This window comes from Scyliorhinus torazame, chromosome 5 (assembly GCF_047496885.1).
Source record: "Scyliorhinus torazame isolate Kashiwa2021f chromosome 5, sScyTor2.1, whole genome shotgun sequence".
Taxonomy (NCBI): domain Eukaryota; kingdom Metazoa; phylum Chordata; class Chondrichthyes; order Carcharhiniformes; family Scyliorhinidae; genus Scyliorhinus; species Scyliorhinus torazame.
This window is the reverse complement of record NC_092711.1, coordinates 156998601-157013214: the sequence shown is the minus strand read 5'-3', so window position 1 is coordinate 157013214 and position 14614 is coordinate 156998601. Positions and strand designations below refer to the sequence as shown.

The following is a 14614-nucleotide window of genomic DNA, read 5'->3' as shown; positions in this document are numbered from 1 at the left end:
TTCTTGCCTGGCTCCACAGTGGGTGAGAGAGGGACAAGCAGCAGGATTTTACCCGAACGCGGGGACTGCAGCTTCAATCAGCGGGTTACTGCCCATCCCGGGGACACTCCAACCAGGAGCAAAGCTCCCAATACACCGAGCACAGGCTCAGAAACATGCAGGTAGATTATATCCCGCTCACTTAACCTCCGAGCAGCATTTACACAATCCCTCAGTGAGTATCATTTCCTTTGAGCTTCTTCTGTTGTATTCAGCTCCTGTGACCTCAATGGACTGAATAATTTGAGTTCGAAGTTTTCTTGTCATCACGCCCGAGAATCGGACCCTGATTGGGGTTGGGGAAGGGGGGGGGGGGGCGATTACTGTGTCTGTATCAAAATCTGGCCCAATACCACTCAAATTTTCGCTTGCTTCATAATCTCTCTCACTTTGCAGCCAATCACTGTCCGTTTCTTCCTGCCCCTGTCTTTGTTCTCCACCTGCTGCACTTGTGACTTTTTCAGCTCTGATGTGAAACAACAAATGTCACTGAACTGATTCTGGCACAGCTCTTTTCTGTGAAACTGCGAGAGTTTTGCTGGGCAACAATAATTCATCATTCCCTGACCGGGAATCGAACCCGGGCCGCGGCGGTGAAAGCGCCGAATCCTAACCACTAGACCACCAGGGAAACTAACGATAAAAGTTGTAACCCGGGTTGACAGTATATCACTCACCTTTTATTTTGATTTCCGAGTTTTCATTAGAAGTATACAAAATTACATGTTTAAAATGAACACAAGTGACATCTTCAGCCAATCACAACACCGATTGTTGTTCGCTGTAACATGAAATCGACAGTGAGGTGAAATAGCACAACAAGTTGCTCATGTGTAACTTCCAATTTCCAAATCCCACCAACTTGATCACTGTGGCTCCTGTGAAACTTACAACACAACATCCCGCAGACATTCATCAGTAAATAGAAATAACTCATTTCAATTGTTAAAAACATTTTTTGTCGCAATTAAGTTTTGATCAAAATTTGAAGTTTCCAGTTTATGTTGATCTTTTTCTGAAGTGAAACTATCACGTTTGCTGAACATAAACAAACTCCCCTGTTTCAGACTGGGCATAAACAATACAACTTCCAATTTTTGATGTTCTTATTCTGAACTGAAACTATCACATGTTTGCGGAACAAACACAAACTCTCCTGTTTCACACTGGGCAGGAATATTAAAACTTACTCATCTGTAATTATGAGGAAAGCTTCCTGGTTCCGATATGTTGTTAAACATTAACACAACACGTCATCTCACAGCCTTGTGCCATTTACACTTGCACAAGTTTTGAATGAGATTATTTCTTGCCTGGCTCCACAGTGGGTGAGAGAGGGACAAGCAGCAGGATTTTACCCGAACTCGGGGACTGCAGCTTCAATCAGCGGGTTACTGCCCATCCCGGGGACACTCCAACCAGGAGCAAAGCTCCCAATACACCGAGCACAGGCTCAGAAACATGCAGGTAGATTATACCCCTCTCACTGAACCCCCGAGCAGCATTTACACAATCCCTCAGTCAGTGGAACATCCTTTGAGCTTCTTTAGGTGTATTCAGATCCTGTGACCTCAATGGACTGAATAATTTCAGTTAAAAGGTTTCTTGTCATCACGTTGGAGATTTGCACCGAGATCGGGGAGATAGTTCTGTCTGTGAGAGCAATAACATCTGGCCCAATACCACGCAGATTTGCGCTTGCGTCAACATCTCTCTCACTTGCATTGCCAATCACTGACCGTTTCTTCCTGCTTCTGTGTTTGTTCTCGACCTGATGCACTTGTGACTTTTTCAGCGCTGATGTGAAACGACAAATATCACTGAACTGATTCTGACTCTTTTCTGTGAAACTGCGATTCAGCTTCGTTGAACGGTTTGGTGGACAACAATAAATCATCATTCCCTGACTGGGAATTGAACCCGGGTGAGAGCGCCGAATCCTAACCACTAGACCACCAGGGAAACTGATAAACAGGGTTTTAACCCGTCTGACAGTATAGCATTCGCCTTTCATTCTTATTTCCCAGTTTTAATTAGAAATATACAAAATTACATGTTTAGAATGAACAGAAGTGACATCTTAAGCTAATCACAACACCAATTGCTGTCGCTGAAACATGAAATCGACAGTGAGGTGAAATAGCCCAACAAGCTGCTCATGTGTAACTTCCAATTTCCAAAACCCACCAACTTGATCACTGTGGCTCCTGTGAAACTTACAACGCAACATCCGGCGGACATTCATCAGTAAATAGAAATAACTCATTTCAATTGTTAAAAACAGTTTTTGTCGCAATTAAGTTTTGATCAAAATTTGAAGTTTTTTGTTTGTCGGTTTCCCTGGTGGTCTAGTGGTTAGGATTCGGCGCTTTCACCGCCGCGGACCGGGTTTGATTCCCGGTCAGGGAATGATGAATTATTGTTGTCCAGCGAAATGTTCAACGAAGCTGAATCGCAGTTTCACAGAAAAGAGCTGTGCCAGAATCAGTTCAGTGACATTTGTTGTTTCACATCAGAGCTGAAAAAGTCACAAGTGCAGCAGGTGGAGAACAAGTACAGAGGCAGGAAGAAACGGTCAGTGATTGGCTGCAAAGTGAGAGAGATTATGAAACAAGCGAAAATTTGAGTGGTATTGGGCCAGATTTTGATGCTCACACAGACACAATAATCGCCCCGCCCCTCCCCCCTCTCTCCCGGTCAGGGTCCGAATCTCTGGCATGATGACAAGAAAACTTCGAACTCAAATTATTCAGTCCATTGAGGTCACAGGAGCTGAATACAACAGAAGAAGCTCAAAGGAAATTATACTCACTGAGGGATTGTGTAAATGCTGCTCGGAGGTTAAGTGAGCGGGGTATAATCTACCTGCATGTTTCTGAGCCTGTGCTCAGTGTATTGGGAGCTTTGCTCCTGGTTACAGTGTCCCCGGGATGGGCAGTTAGCCGCTGATTGAAGCTGCAGTCCCCGCGTTCTGCTGGCAGCGTGTGAATGGAGAATTAGGGTAAAATCCTGCTGCTTGTCCCTCTCTCACCCACTGTGGAGCCGGGGAACAAAGAAACACATTCCAAACTTGTGAAAGTGTAAATGTCACAAGGCTGTGGGATGACGTGTTGTGTTAATGTTTAACAACAAATCGGAACCAGGAAGCTTTGCCTCATAGTTACAGATGAGTACTTTTTAATATTCCTGCCCAGTCTGAAACAGGAGAGTTTGTGTTTGTTCCGCAAACGTGTGATAGTTTCAGTTCAGAAAAAGATCAACAAAAATTGGAAACTATTCTAATTTTGTTCAAAACTTAATTGCGAAAAGGATGTTTTCAAAAATTAAAATGAGTTATTTGAAATGACGAATGAATGTACGCCGGATGACGTGTTGTCAGTTTCACAGAAGCCACAGTGATAAGGTTGGTGGGTTTAGGAAATTGGAAGTTACACATGAGCAGCTTTTGGGACTATTTCACCTCACTGTCGATTTCATGTTACAGCGAACAACAATCGGTGTTGTGATTGGCTGAAGATATCACTTGTGTTCATTTTAAACATGTAATTTTGTATACTTCTAATGAAAACTCGGAAATCAAAATAAAAGGTGAGTGATATACTGTCAACCCGGGTTACAACTTTTGTTGTTAGTTTCCCTGGTGGTCTAGTGGTCAGGATTCGGCGCTTTCACCGCCGCGGCCCGGGTTTGATTCCCGGTCAGGGAATGATGAATTATTGTTGTCCAGCGAAATGTTCAATTAAGCTGAATCACAGTTTCACAGAAATCTGTGCCAGCAGAACGCGGGGACTGCATTAAAACTTAGTCAATAATTTGAGTGAGAAATTTTCCTGATGCCACGCCCGAGATTTGCACCCAGATCTGGGAGATACTTGAATCTGGTGAGCAATAACATCTGGCCCATTACCACCCAAATTTTGGTTGACGTCAGCATCTCTCCGTCTCTTCCAGCATCTGTACTTGTTCTCGACCTGCTGCACTTGGACTTTTTAAGCTCTGATGTGAAACAACAAATCTCACTTAACTGATTCTGGCACAGCTCTTTTCTGTGAAACTGCGATTCAGCTTCGTTGAACGGTTTGCTGGACAACAATAAAGCATCATGCTCTGCCCGGGAATCGAACCCAGATCCGCGTCAACATCTCCCTCATTTTGCTGAATTCCAGTCGATTTGTCAAGCATGATTTTCCCTTTCATAAATCCATGCTGACTCTGCCCAATCCTGCCACTGTTTTCCAAGTACTGTGCAATAATTTTGGGATTCTCACATCCCTCCAGTGCAGGAGGCCATTCACCGTATTTTATTACAATGAAATAAAGGTAACTACAAAGACATGAGAGAGGAGCTAGCCGGAGTTGATTGGAAAAGGAACCTAGCAGGGAAGATAGTGGAACAGCAATGGCAGGGGCTTTGGGGGGTTATTAGGCAGGCACAACAGAAATTCATCCCAAGGAGCAGAATATATGCTAAGGGGAGGACAAGGCATCCATGGCTGATGAAGGATGTCAAGGACAGCATAAAAACTAAAGAAAACGTTTACAAAGTGGCGAGGATTAGTGGGAAGCCAGAGGATTGGGAAGCCTTTAAAAGCGAGCAGAGGACAAATGTTGCTCGTTTTAGCCTTAGTTTAATTGCTCTTGTTCTATCACCTTTGCTCTTGAGTCACCAGGTATTTTTCTCATACCGCCACGTGGTTCAAGTCTGAGTAATGATCAATAATCCAACACACCGCTTAGTAAGAGTTAAATCAACGCACATTTATTATATACAGTAAATACTTATACGTTAATTCTACTTCTAAGCTACTTCCTACAACTAACAGGCCAATACTTAACTTTGGGAATGGCCCACCAGGTCAGGGAAACGAATGGCCTTTCGTATGGGTTCTGAGCCTGCGGGATTCAAAGCTGGTACAGGTCGATAGCCAGGAGCGCCTATCTCGTAGCGAGTGTTGAAGTAAGACTTACCATTTTAGCAGCTGTTGCAGAAGGTCAGCAGAAGGGTCTCGAGGGATGGAGAGAGGAGAAGAAGGGTGCAGAGAGATCGATTTGAACTTGGACTCTATTCTTATAGTCCCCAGAGGCTTCCCGCCTTTCGGGGCGGACCTTGTACCTGGTTCCAAGTGATTGGACTTTGTCCCAATCACTTGGTTCGATATTCTCCAATGCTGGAGCGATTCCTTGATCAGTGGGCGGTTTTGGGGTGGTCGTTCACCTCTCTTTGTGTAGGCTCCTGCTGGCACCGAAAAGTCTGGGTTGGCTTTGTGTCTAATTTGTTGCACATTGTTCCCGGGGATTGCTAATTAATATTCAGATGGCCGGTGTGTTGTTCTGCTGATGGCTGCAGGTATCGATTCTGTCTGGCCTACCCAGAGGCGAATACACAGTTTTACCTGCAGCTGTTTGTTTTAGTCCTGTTGGCTGATTTTCCCATCAGCCTCTTCCGTTTGCCATTTTAAATCGGGGTTTGGCCATTCTAATCGGGAGTTAGCCATTTTAACTGGCTACATTTCCTCCTTGTGATCCTAACGCGAAGATTGAAGGATCACATCATTATGTTACTTTCCATTCCCTGACCCGGGGGGGGGGGGGGGGGGGGCACTTCCTTCATGGCCTCTGCACTGACCATATCTATGCACAAAATTTTTTAACTAACAATTCTAAGGGCGCTATGTCAGACAGGGACATGCATTACAAAACAACAAACTTGGAACCTCTAACTTATCCTTAATATATTACACTCGCTTAAACATTCCATTATCCTACCTTCCTCAATCATACAACAAAATCATAGCATTTCAGACAGTCTTTCCTGGCTTGGCAGTCAAGCTCAGGATCATACAATTTTTGCTCATGAAAAAGTTTTTCACATCTCTTTATTTACAACAACAATAAACGCAAGTGAATGCACTTTATTATTTTATAATAGATCGCGGGGGTCGGGGGTCTGGTCATAACCGAACATAAGGGATCTGATCCTATATACCGGGGTTCGAGCGCGGTAGGTTATCCTGCTTTATTTTCGTAGACGCATAGTCTGCACTACACAGCAGAGTATCACCAACGCTAATAGTGTTTCGATCACATAGGACAGGGAGTACCAGGTTATGAACCTGGCACACCAAGAAGATGTAGTGTCGCTGGTGACTGGGCTCTGGGTACTGCGGGGCAATGAAACATTAACGGCTGGGGGGGGGGGTTGAAGTCATGGGGTTCGCGGTCACGCGCAACCAAATGTCCAATAACATTATGTTGATCCATATGAAGGAAGTCCTCATGGCTGTTCTCTTTCCTTTTCTTTCTTTGTTTTCTCCGATCCTGGAGCTTCTGGAGTTCTGTAGAAACAAGCATAGTGTCTGTAACTATCTTTGTTTAATATCTGGTATGCTAGTGTGTCTGTCCTTTTGTGCCAATTATTCCCTTTATAGTTGGTCACTATGTGTGACTCCCTCATTTAAAAAAAAAACAAATTTTAGGAGAAGACACACTTCCCAATGATGAACCAGTGCTGATTTAGCATCCAAATGTTCCAGGATGTAAATAGCAGATGGCTGGCAACCTAAAGGCTACCTAAACAAACAAAACCTTTTGAACTGAAAAATGCCAAAATGAGGTGCGTATGGGCCGCGACGGGTACGATTTGGATGGAGTCCCCGGGTAGGACGGCTACCAATGCCGTGGCTCTACTACCCGAGCGTAGTTGACCAGTGGGGGGTTTCCAGGCAGGGCGGGTCTCAAACTGTTTCTCCACTGCCTGAGCAACCGACAAGTACGGGCAAAAATGTAGTCATCGTGGTGGGGCTGCCGTAGTGGTTCTATCCTTCGAACCAGAAGGGCAGTTACGATCGGGCGTCTGGTACCCGAACAAGTGTCTGCAGACAAGCTAGTTCCTCTGAACAAGTGTCTGGCAACAGTGGGTCTCTGTGGGCAAGTCCTCAGAGGTTTCAGGTGAATTGGCGTCTGGCAGTGGTTAGTCTCTGAAGGCAAGTTCTCAGAAGTTTCGGCCGATTAGGCGTGTGAGAAAAATTCTCCTGTCGGACATACAACATTTAACAAACTTGCAAACACCATAAAAAATTCTGCAGGTGCCATCAGAAAGGACAACACTTCTCCCAAGCGGTTCCTTTAAAACATCATCAGGACACCTCAGTTCTCGGTTGCGAACAGGGTCGCAAAGGGGTTGGCGGTTTGGGAGTCAGACCCGAGGTCGTCACCTTCTCCCGGGTGCCAAACTCTGGCGTGGATTAGGGCTGAAAGGGCTGCATGGTGTGAGGTGGGGGTCACTCTCGTCGTTGCGGACGAGTCGGTACGAGTTGTCTCGGTGCCAGTAATTGGTGTCTAGTTGTTTGGGGACAAAATCGGGGTCGTCAGTGTGGTTCGGTGGTTGGTGGTGGGGCTTGTTCAGGAAAGTGATCAGGAAGGGATCACTTGGATCGAAGTAGGAGTCGCTAGGTGTGGGTCCTGGTGTATGAGGATAGTAGGGAGGCGTGCTGTGGCTATCGTCCGAGTCACAGTCGCTGTCTCTGCTGCTGCAGTCTGTGGGCGTTCCGGGGCGGAGTGTATATTTCGGGGATGGAGTCGAGGTCGAGTCCGTGGCTGGGCTGGATGTGGTGGGGGTTGGTAGGGTTATGTTGGCTGTGGGCGGGGTGTGGTGTGCTGCGTCAAGCATGACGTGGTGTGCGTGGTTCGACTGTGTTCCATAAGCCTTCAGCTGGTTTATATGAAACCACGCAGTCTTACCATTGGGGTACTTTATTTTGTAAACGGAAGGGCTTACTTTATCCGCAATGGAATACGGACCCGAGTATTTTGGTGACAGGAACGTGCTGGGGTAATATACAGAAAGCATCACTTGCTGTCCGATACTGTACTCAGTCGCATGCACTGTCTTGTCAAAATAAGCATTGCTCTGTTTCTTCTTGGTGCCCAATTTTACTGCGGCTGCTAGCTGAGCCGTTTTAACATTTGCAACAATTGCTCCACGGCTTTCTCGTGTGTGAGGGCCGTCACTTCGGGGCTGGTCAGGTCCAAACCTAACAAATATTCTGTGCCTTGCATGGGGCGTCCGGTCATGAGGGTGTGTGGTGTGTAACCTGTGGAGGTAGAAATAGTGTTACGCAAAACATCGGCGCAAAAGGGAGGACTGAGTCCCAAGTGGTGTTGTTCTGCTGGACCATTTTTCTGAGGGTGGTTTTTAGGGTCCGATTCATGCACTCCACGATACCACTCGACTGTGGGTGGTATGCTATGTGGAATTTTTGGGTGATGCCAAATATCGTGAGGACGTTCTGCATGACACGTCCCGTAAGGTGGATACAGAACTGGCTAGGCCATAGAAGGCAGAGGGTAGCAATGGAGGGATGCTTTTCTAATTGGAGGGCTGTGACCAGTGGTGTTCCACAGGGATCAGTGCTGGGACCTTTGCTCTTTGTAGTATATATAAATGATTTGGAGGAAAATGTAACTGGGCTGATTAGTAAGTTTGCAGATGACACAAAGGTTGGTGGAATTGCGGATAGCGATGAGGACTGTCTGAGGATACAGCAGGATTTAGATTGTCTGGAGACTTGGGCGGAGAGATGGCAGATGGAGTTTAATCCGGACAAATGTGAGGTAATGCATTTTGGAAGGTCTAATGCAGGTAGGGAATATACAGTGAATGGTAGAACCCTCAAGAGTATTGAAAGTCAAAGAGATCTAGGAGTACAGGTCCACAGGTCATTGAAAGGGGCAACACAGGTGGAGAAGGTAGTCAAGAAGGCATACGGCATGCTTGCCTTCATTGGCCGGGGCATTGAGTATAAGAATTGGCAAGTCATGTTGCAGCTGTATAGAACCTTAGTTAGGCCACACTTGGAGTATAGTGTTCAATTCTGGTCGCCACACTACCAGAAGGATGTGGAGGCTTTAGAGAGGGTGCAGAAGAGATTTACCAGAATGTTGCCTGGTATGGAGGGCATTAGCTATGAGGAGCGATTGAATAAACTCAGTTTGTTCTCACTGGAACGAAGGAGGTTGAAGGGAGACCTGATAGAGGTATACAAAATTATGAGGGGCATAGACAGAGTGGATAGTCAGAGGCTTTTCCCCAGGGTAGAGGGGTCAATTACTAGGGGGCATAGGTTTAAGGTGAGAGGGGCAAGGTTTAGAGTAGATGTACGAGGCAAGTTTTTTACGCAGAGGGTAGTGGGTGCCTGGAACTCGCTACCGGAGGAGGTAGTGGAAGCAGGGACGATAGGGACATTTAAGGGGCATCTTGACAAATATATGAATAGGATGGGAATAGAAGGATACGGACCCAGGAAGTGTAGAAGATTGTAGTTTAGTCGGGCAGCATGGTCGGCACGGGCTTGGAGGGCCGAAGGGCCTGTTCCTGTGCTGTACATTTCTTTGTTATTTGTTCTTTGTTAAAATGGGAACCTTGGTCTGATTCAATGTGCGGGTGAGTCCCCATCTTGTAAACATGTGGTGGGTCAAAATCTTGGCTGTGGTTTCTGCAGTGTTTGTGCGGGCTGGGAATGCTTCCACCCATTTTGTAAATGTGTCTATGACCACATGTACATATTTATAACCATTCCTGCAAGGGGGCAATGGTCCTATAAAATCAATATGGAGGTTAGTCCAGGGACCATTAACGGGTCGGGTGTGGCTGAGTTGGGCCTTTTTGGCATATCTGTCCGGATTATTCTGGGCGCAGATAAGACAATTTTCTCTGTAATGGTTTACATCTTCCTTCATATTCGGCCACCAACAAAGCTGCTTGAGATGGGCTGTAGTGGGATCGATTCCCTGATGTCCATGACCGTCATGGAACAAGCAAATCAATTGGTTCCTGTCCTGTTCAGGAACCACATAAAGGGTGTCCTTTCACACCACACCGTCATGTGTGGTCAGTGTATTTCTAAATCTCTCATAGGGAGCTGGATAGTTACCCTTTACAATCTCCTTGAGATTGGTGTCCTGCTTCTGGGCCTCCACTAGATCCTCGATCTTTGTCTGTGAGACCTGAGCTGCACTCACTGCGCGCTTTCAGGGGGTTTCCAAAAATACCCATGTCTGGAACCTGCGTTAGCCAGTGCGTCGGCTTTTACATTTCCGGGGGGGAGGAACGATGGTGGCTGCGGACTTTGATGATTCTAAAAGTCCTGTTCTGGGCTTTTTCTGAAATATGACGGAGCAATGGGGCTGAGGGGAGGGGTTTTCCGTCTGCGGAAACAAATCCTCTTGCTTCCCACAGGGGCAGAAATTCCGTAAGGCTGTTACAGACATAGAGGCTGTCCGAGTATATGTCTGCTGGGCTGGGGAAGGAATCTGGGTGTTCAACTATATATATACGATGGCCGTGAGCTCTGCTGCCTGCGCGCCTAAGTGTCCAGGTAGTTTTAACGATATTTCCTCGAGGGCGCGTTCCTGCACGTCCTCGACATAGATACCGCAACCTGTTATGCGTTTCCCATCCAAGACCTTGGAAGATCCATCCACATAAATCTTTAAGGGCTCACACGTGTCCGTGTGCGGGGGGCTCGGAGTTGAATTATCTATCTTTCTGGGGGGTGTTTTAGCGATAAAGGGGCCTGTGTTGTGGTGTCGAGAGATAATCTCACAGTCATGGGAGGTTCCGGGGTATTGTAAATTGTCGGCTAAATAGGTGTGTGTCTTTGTCCTTTTCACAGTGATGTCCCATCCCTGCAAGAGAAGGGTCCATCTAGCTGCTCTTATTTGACTGACGGTACCGTCCTTGAGTTGTCCGTCCAGTAAAAGTTGGGTGGGGGTGTGTTCGGTGAGAATTGTGATGGGGTTCAGTCCGGTAATGTATGAAAAATACTGGACTGCCCAGAAAACTGCGAGCAGGTGCCTCTCACAGGCTGAAAATCCCTGCTCCACAGCATCTAAAAGTCGTGAGGCGTAAGCTACGGGCCTTAACTGGTCGTGCCGTTCCTGGAGGAGCACGGCCGAAAGGGTGCGGTCTGTGGTCGCTACCTCTATAGCGTAAGGGAAAAGTGGGTCTGGAACTTGTAGTGCGGGGGCTGCTATGAGTGCCTGTTTTAAAGAGTCCACAGCATCTGTATGCTGTGGAAGCCATTCCCAGGGGTCTCCTTTCTTTAGGTCTGAGAGGGGTGTTGCCTTTCTGGCGACACCGTCAATGTGGTTTCGGCAGTAGCCAACCAGTCCTGAAAACGGCTGGAGGGCTGAAACGATATGGGGAAGGGGCAATTTAGCAATCGAGTCAATCCTTTTATGCTCGATCTCGCATTTACCGTGCGTGATAATTGTTCCCAAATATATCACTTTTTCTTCCAAAATCTGGGCCTTTTTGGGGTTGACTTTACAACCAATTGAATGTCATAGTTCCAGCAGTTCGGACAGAAGCTCAATGTGCTCTTCCTTGGTGTCTGTCTGCAGTAGTAGGTCGTCTACATACTGTACCAGACATTCGGGGCGAGAGAATTTGGCTAAACCATTTGCCAGCTGTCGGTGGAAAATGGAGGGGGAGTTGTGGAATCCTTGTGGCAGGCATGTCCACGTGTACTGCTGTGCTTTAAAGGTGAAGGCAAATTTGTACTGGCACGCCTTTGCCAATGGAATGGACCAGAATCCATCACTGACGTCCAAAACCGTAAACTATCAGGAATTGAGTCCCTGCTTAAGCATGGTCTCAGGACTTGTTGCTACGGTGGGGCGACTTTGTTGAGTTCCCGATAATCGATGGTCAGTCGCCATGATCCATCGGGCTTTCTCACTGGCCAAATCGGGGCATTATTAGTGGAGGCTACTGATCTAAGTACGCCCTGCTCTAATAAGCTCTCTATTACTTTTGAGATTTCTCCCTCTGCCTCTTGGGGAAATCCGTACTGTTTCTGGGGTCGAGGGTCAGGTCCTGTTACTTGTACGGAGCCAGTCATCCGTCCACAGTCATGCTTGTGGGTCGCGAATGCTGCCCTGTTCTTTTGCAGAACTGCCCTAACCTGCTTGTCCGTGCTAAGCGTGGTCGGGTTGAACCAAAATTTGCCGAAGGCACTAATTTTGTTCATATACTCTCCTATGTTGAGCGTTGCGGGGGCTCTTGCGGATTTCTCCATCTTCCAGACACACTGGTTGACTGGATCGAATGATAAGTTGTGGGAATTGATTAAATCAATTCCCAGAATGTGTTCTGCTGTGTGGGGCAGGTCAACTAAAACCACGGGGTGTTTGGTGGTGATGGTTCCGATTTGAATGGGTACAGGGGCTGTGATGTGTCCCTGTACCCGGCCTGTAAAGCCGCTGAGGGCGATAGTGGCTGTAGTGGGCCATGTGTCTTTTTGAAATAGGGTGGAGGAATTTATGGTGGTGCGGGACCCTCCTGTGTCCCAAAGAAATTCAATAGGCTGTCCCCGAATCTTTGTTGCAACTACGGGTCGTCCTGACCTATCCCAAAGGGTGTCGCAGACCCAACTGAGGGAGCCCGTACACCGTCAGTCCGTTCCGGTCAAGTCCTTCTGATCCGAACGGGTGCTAACGCTATGGATGGGCTCTGTCTTTTTCTTAATCAGAGTGCCTGTCTGTTGGGCTCTCTGGCTTTTTAGGGGCATTGCACTCTTTCACGAAATGTCCCAACTGTCCGCAATTGTAACACTCTTGTGACTTGGGTGGGGGGCTGTTCTTTCCCTCATTTACCCATGCGGGGTTCTGGTGTGTTATTTTCACTGCCTGTATCTCTGCGGCGGCTTGCTTTTCCTCGGTGTTTTTAATGGTGGGTTTGCTCTGAACAGATTGCTCCCAAACACGGAACAATTTTTTCACCACCCATTTCTCATTATGGGCCTCCTCCGAGGGATCATAACTAGTACAGGATTTCTGTCCTGCATCTGTGGCATGGGAGATAAGGGTGCGGGTCCATTTGGCCATGTTGTCTGGGGACAAATGGGCACGATCTAAGTCTCCAAAAACGGCTGCGAAGTGAATCCACAGGCGTCCAGCGAACGCTGTGGGGTGCTCAGATTTCTTCTGCCTGCATTTATTGAGGCCATCTACAGGGTCACCCCGGTTATAGCCGATCGCATCCAGGATCGTGGTATGAATTTCTGCAAGGGTGCCTCCTCCTACATTCTGTGGGTCGGGAAGGGCTGTTGCTGCTACCGACGGATCTAAACTTAGAACCATGAGCTTTACATGCTCTCTCTCATCCAGGACGTACATGTGGGCCTGGCGTCTAACTGTGGCAAAGAAATGGTGGGAGTCTGAGCTGGGGAGGAACGGTGTGATTTTCTCTCACGCGTCCCGTAATTGGGTCACTGTTAAGTGGGGTGGAATATAAATATTCCGCATCGTCCGATGTGGCTGTGCGGTGGGTGGTTACAGGGTTCATTGGAGCCGGAACTATCTTCTGTGTGGATTGTCGGGGTGCTTTTCTCCTCTGGGGCTTTCCCTGCGCACATGTTCCCTGAACATATCTCTGCGCTGTTTCATGTAACTCTTCCCAATCAGGGCCGTCTTCCTGGTCTAACTTTTCCATCAAAGGTGTCCTGAAAACCTTTTTGCACAGAAAGCAGTGATTGCAGCTCTGCAATCTGCTTCCGGCATTTTGCGTGATCTACGGTGCTCTGTCTTTGTTCTGTGGTGGCAGCGTGGAGTGCTCTTAATGCTGCCGTGAGATCACTACACTGTTTCTGTAGCATCTCTACCTGTTTTTCTGTCTCTTCTCTTACCAGGACTGCGCATTGCGTGTCCTGATAGGCCTTTTCATATTGTGACTGGAAACTGCTTAAATGCGCCAGACAAGACTGGTGACCCCATTTGGCTTCAGCCACCTCTTCATCCTTTGCTGCCAATTCCCTCCTTAATTCTAAATTCTCTTTTTCAACTTCGCATACATCGACTTTACTCATCCGATGTATGCCCTCAACTTCTTTGCGGAGCGTCTTGACAACCTCCTATATGCCTCGCAATCGTGCAAAACAAGACACGATTGCCATCGGCTTGCGACCTTTTCCCAAGGTCTTTTTGTGTACCTCGCTCAGGTTCTCCCACCAAGTATGCCCTATACGTCCGGGACCTGATTCCTCATTATCGCAGAAATCATTCCACAGGGGCCATCCTTTGCCTTTGAGATATTTCCGGATTTCCTCCTCCCAAATGGGACACTGTCCCACTCTACTGCTGCTGGTCGCAAATTCCTCAGGGTTCATGAGGCGCTGCATTGCCTGCATGGTCATCTTTCCTATCCGACTGCTTCGTTTAAATTTGGAACAGGGGGCTAAGGCGGTGTTGTGGATGCGGGTACGGCTTTCGCTAATTTCCGAAAATACAGACTTCCAACAGTTTTGACGCAACAAAAATCGATCAGTTTTACCTTATAGCCCTGTTAGTTACGCATGCATACACACACTTCCGAATTATGACTATTAATCAGAACCGCTTGAACACTTGTGGTTTTCTGTTTCCAATTGGTTTCTAATTCAAATTTCTTGGGTTCTCCCGGAGTGGTTTTCCACTTCTAGATCGGTCCCATCAGGATGTCGCCAAAAATGTTGCTAATTTTAGCCTTAGTTTACTTATTCTTATTCTGTCACCTTTGCTCATGAGTCGCCAGGTA

The 14614-nt window shown here is 47.2% G+C and overlaps 3 non-coding genes across 3 annotated transcripts; 2 read left to right on the top strand and 1 right to left on the bottom strand.

Moving 5' to 3' along the window:
- Window positions 1-598: 598 nt before the first annotated feature.
- trnae-uuc (transfer RNA glutamic acid (anticodon UUC)) lies at window positions 599-670 on the bottom strand. The gene has a single exon. It is a non-coding gene; the product is annotated as a tRNA-Glu (tRNA).
- Window positions 671-2376: 1706 nt separating this feature from the next.
- On the top strand, window positions 2377-2448 carry trnae-uuc (transfer RNA glutamic acid (anticodon UUC)). Its single transcript has one exon. It is a non-coding gene; the product is annotated as a tRNA-Glu (tRNA).
- A 1225-nt stretch (window positions 2449-3673) lies between these two features.
- On the top strand, window positions 3674-3745 carry trnae-uuc (transfer RNA glutamic acid (anticodon UUC)). Its single transcript has one exon. It is a non-coding gene; the product is annotated as a tRNA-Glu (tRNA).
- The last annotated feature ends 10869 nt before the right edge of the window (window positions 3746-14614 follow it).